Source organism: Schistocerca americana, unplaced genomic scaffold, assembly GCF_021461395.2.
Source record: "Schistocerca americana isolate TAMUIC-IGC-003095 unplaced genomic scaffold, iqSchAmer2.1 HiC_scaffold_19, whole genome shotgun sequence".
Lineage (NCBI taxonomy): Eukaryota > Metazoa > Arthropoda > Insecta > Orthoptera > Acrididae > Schistocerca > Schistocerca americana.
The window spans coordinates 2,506,372-2,511,713 of NW_025725895.1; positions in this window are offsets into that span (position 1 = coordinate 2,506,372).

The window sequence follows — 5,342 nt, forward strand, 5'->3', positions numbered from 1 at the left end:
CGCTTCTATTTAATTCCGATGAAATTTCTGTATTTCATCGTCAATAAGTAGGTCAGAGGGATACAGAAAACGTGAAGTGAAGCATTGGAACCTGTAACTAGCGTCACAGGAATGGTTCAAAACATAGACAGTAAGAAGAGTCAGCCTTCTTGTACTTAAGTCGGCATTGTGCCTTTTCTATTTAATTCCGATGCAATTTCTGTGTTTCATCGTCAATAAGATGGTCCAAGGGACAGAGTAAACCTCAAGTGAATCATCGGAATCTATAACTAGTGTCACAGGAATGGTTCAAAACATAGTCAGTACGAAGAGTCAGTCTTCTTGCACTTAAGTCCGCATTGTGCATTTTTAAATTTAATTCCGATGCAATTTCTGTGTTTCAGCGTCAATAAGAAGGTCAGAGGGATACAGTAAACCTGAAGTGAAGCATCGGAATCTATAACGAGTGTCACAGGAATGGTTCAAAACATAGTCAGTAAGAAGAGTCAGTGTTCTTGTACTTAAGTCGGCGTTGTGCCTTTTGTATTTAATTCCGATGCAATTTCTGTGGTTCATCGTCAATAAGATGGTGAGAGTAATACAGTAAACCTAAAGTGAAGCACGGAATCTATAGCAAGTGTCACAGGAATGGTTCAAATCATAGTCAGTAAGAAGAGTCAGTCTACTAGTACTTAAGTCGGCATTGTGCCTTTTGTATTTAATTCCGATGCAATGTCTGTGTTTCATCGTCAATAAGAAGGTCAGTGGGATACAGTAAACCTGAAGTGAAGCATCGGAATCTGTAACTAGCGTCACAGGAATGGTTCAAAACATAGACAGTAAGAAGAGTTAGTCTATTTGTACTTAAGTCGGCATTGTGCCTTTTCTATTTAATTCCAATGCAATTTCTGTATTCCATCGTCAATAAGAAAGTCAGAGGGATACAGAAAACCTGAAGTGAAGCATCGGAATCTATAACTAGTGTCACAGGAATAGTTCAAAACATAGTCAGTATGAAGAGTCAGTCTTCTTGCACTTAAGTCGGAATTGTGCCTATTGTATTTAATTCCGATGCATTATCTGTGTTTCATCGTCAATAAGAAGGTCCAAGGTATACAGTAAACCAGAAGTGAAGCATCGGAATCTGTAACTAGCGTCTTAGGAACGGTTCAAAACATAGTCAGTAAGATGAGTCAGTCTTCTTGTACTTATGTCGGCATTGTGCCCCTTCTATTTAATTCCGACGCAATTTCTGTCTTTCATCGTCAATAAGAACGTCCAAGGGATACAGTAAACCTGAAGTGAAGCATCGGAATCTATATCTAGTGTCACAGGAATGGCTCCAAACATAGTCAGTAACAAGAGTCAGTCTTCTTGCACTTAAGTCGGCATTGTACCGTTTCTATTTATTTCCGATGCAATTTCTGTGTTTCATCGTCAATAAGAAGGTCCAAGGGATACAGTAAACCTGAAGTGAAGCATCGGAATCTATAACTAGTGTCACAGGAATTGTTCAAATCATAGCCAGTAAGAAGAGTCAGTCTTCTTGTACTTAAGTCGGCATTGTGCTTTTTCTATTTCATTCCGATGCAATTTCAGTGTTTCATCGTCAATAACAGTGTCAGAGGGATACAGTAAACCTGAAGTGAAGCATCGGAATCTATAACTAGTGTCACAGGAATGGTTCAAACATAGTCAGTAAGAAGAGTCAGTCTTCTTGCACTTAAGTCGGCATTGTGCCTATTGTATTTAATTCCGATGCAATATCTGTGTTTCATCGTCAATAAGAAGGTCCAAGGGATACAGTAAACCTGAAGTGAAGCATCGGAATCTGTAACTAGCGTCTTAGGAATGGTTCAAAACATAGTCAGTAAGAAGAGTCAGTCTTCTTGTACTTATGTCGGCATTGTGCCTCTTCTATTTAATTCCGACGCAATTTCTGTCTTTCATCGTCAATAAGAACGTCCAAGGGATACAGTAAACCTGAAGTGAAGCATCGGAATCTATATCTAGTGTCACAGGAATGGCTCCAAACATAGTCAGTAACAAGAGTCAGGCTTCTTGCACTTAAGTCGGCATTGTACCTTTTCTATTTATTTCCGATGCAATTTCTGTGTTTCTTCGTCAATAAGAAGGTCCGAGGGATACAGTAAACCTGAAGCGAAGCATCGGAATCTATAACCAGTGTCACAGGAAGGGTTCAAAACATTGTCAGTACGAAGAGTCAGTCTTCTTGCACTTAAGTCGGCATTGTGCCTATTGTATTTAATTCCGATGCAATTTCTGTGTTTCATCGTCAATACGAAGGTCAGAGGGATACAGTAAACCTGCAGTGAAGCATCGTAATCTATAACTAGTGTCACAGGAATTGTTCAAATCATAGCCAGTAAGAAGAGTCAGTCTTCTTGTACTTAAGTCGGCATTGTGCTTTTTCTATTTCATTCCGATGCAATTTCAGTGTTTCATCGTCAATAACAGTGTCAGAGGGATACAGTAAACCTGAAGTGAAGCATCGGAATCTATAACTAGTGTCACAGGAATGGTTCAAACATAGTCAGTAAGAAGAGGCAGTCTTCTTGCACTTAAGTCGGCATTGTGCCTATTGTATTTAATTCCGATGCAATATCTGTGTTTCATCGTCAATAAGAAGGTCCAAGGGATACAGTAAACCTGAAGTGAAGCATCGGAATCTGTAACTAGCGTCTTAGGAATGGTTCAAAACATAGTCAGTAAGAAGAGTCAGTCTTCTTGTACTTATGTCGGCATTGTGCCTCTTCTATTTAATTCCGACGCAATTTCTGTCTTTAATCGTCAATAAGAACGTCCAAGGGATACAGTAAACCTGAAGTGAAGCATCGGAATCTATATCTAGTGTCACAGGAATGGCTCCAAACATAGTCAGTAACAAGAGTCAGTCTTCTTGCACTTAAGTCGGCATTGTACCTTTTCTATTTATTTCCGATGCAATTTCTGTGTTTCATCGTCAATAAGAAGATCCAAGGGATACAGTAAACCTGAAGTGAAGCATCGGAATCTATAACTAGTGTCACAGGAAGGGTTCAAAACATTGTCAGTACGAAGAGTCAGTCTTCTTGCACTTAACTCGGCATTGTGCCATTTGAATTTAATTCCGATGATATTTCTGTGTTTCAGCGTCAATGAGAAGGTCAGAGGGATGCAGTAAACCTGAAGTGAAGCATCGGAATCTATAACTATTGTCGCAGGAATGGTTCAAATTATAGTCAGTAAGAAGAGTCAGTGTTCTTGTACTTAAGTCGGCATTGTGCCTTTTGTGTTTAATTCCGATGCAATTTCTGTGTTTCATCGTCAATAAGAAGGTCCAAGGGATACAGTAAACCCGAAGTGTAGCATCTGAATCCATAACTAGTGTCACAGGAATGGTTCAAATCATAGACAGTAAGAAGAGTCAGTCTTCTTGTACTTAAGTCGGCATTGTGCCCTTTTCAATTTAATTCCGATGCAATTACTGTGTTTCATCGTCAATAACATGGTCAGTGGGATACAGTAAACCTGAAGTGAAGCATCGGAAACTCTAACTAGTGTCACAGGAATGGTTCAAAACATAGTCAGTAAGAAGAGTCAGTCTTCTTGTACTTACGTCAGCATTGTGCCTTTTGTATTTAATTCCGATGCAATATCTGTGTTTCATCGTCAATAAGAGGGTCCGAGGGATAAAGTAAACCTGATGTGAAGCATCGGAATCTGTAACTAGTGTCACAGGAATGGTTCAAAACATAGACAGTAAGAAGAGTCAGTCTTCTTGTACTTAAGTCGGCATTGTGCCTTTTCTATTTAATTCCGATGCAATTTCTGTGTTTCATCGTCAATAAGAAGGTCAGAGGAATACAGTAAACCTGAAGTGAAGCATCGGAATCTATAGCTAGTGTCACAGGAATGGTTCAAAACTTAGTCAGAAAGAAGAGTCAGTCTTCATTTACTTAAGTCGGCATTGTGCCTATTGTATTTAATTCCGAAGCAATTTCTGTGTTTCATCGTCAATAAGAAGGTCAGAGGGTTACAGTAAAACTGAATAGTAGCATCGGAATCTATAACTAGTGTCACAGGAATGGTTCAAAACATAGTTAGTAGGAAGAGTCTGTCTTCTTGTACTTATGTCGTCATTGTGCCTTTTGTATTTAATTCCGATGCACTTTCTGTGTTTCATCGTCAATAAGAAGGTCGAAGGGATACAGTTAACCTGAAGTGAAGCATCGGAATCTATAACTAGTGTCACAGGAATGGTTCAAAGCATAGACAGTAAGAAAGCTCAGTCTTTTTTTACTTAAGTCGCCATTGTGCCTTTTGTATTTAATTCCGATGCAATTTCCGCGTTTCATCGTCAATAAGAAGGTCAGAGGGATACAGAAAACCTGAAGTGAAGCATCGGAAAATATAAATAGTGTCACAGGAATGGTTCAAATCATAGACAGTAGGAAGAGTCAGTCTTCTTGTACTTAAGTCAGCATTGTGCCTTTCCTATTTCATTCCGATGAACTTTCTGTGTTTCATCGTCAATAAGAATGTCGAAGGGATACAGTAAATCTGATGTGAAGCATCGGAATCTATAACTAGTGTCACAGGAATGTTTCAAACATAGTCAGTAAGAAGAGTCAGTCTTCTTGTACTTATGTCGGCATTGTGCCTTTTGTATTTAATTCCGATGCAATTTCTGTGTTTCATCTTCAATAAGAAGGTCCAAGGGATACAGAAAACCTGAAGTGAAGCATCGGAATCTATAACTAGTGTCACAGGAATGGTTCAAAGCATAGTCAGTAAGAAGAGTCAGTCTTCTTGCACCTAAGTCGGCATTGTGCCTATTGTATTTAAGTCCGATGCAATATCTGTGTTTCATCGTCAATAAGAAGGTCCAAGGGATACAGTAAACCAGAAGTGAAGCATCGGAATCTGCAACTAGTGTCTTAGGAATATTTCAAAACATAGTCAGTAAGAAGAGTCAGTCTTCTTGTACTTATGTCGGCATTTTGCCGCTTCTATTTAATTCCGATGAAATTTCTGTATTTCATCGTCAATAAGTAGGTCAGAGGGATACAGAAAACGTGAAGTGAAGCATTGGAACCTGTAACTAGCGTCACAGGAATGGTTCAAAACATAGACAGGAAGAAGAGTCAGTCTTCTTGTACTTAAGTCGGCATTGTGCCTTTTCTATTTAATTCCGATGCAATTTCTGTGTTTCATCGTCAATAAGATGGTCCAAGGGACAGAGTAAACCTCAAGTGAATCATCGGAATCTATAACTAGTGTCACAGGAATGGTTCAAAACATAGTCAGTACGAAGAGTCAGTCTTCTTGCACTTAAGTCCGCATTGTGCATTTTTAAATTT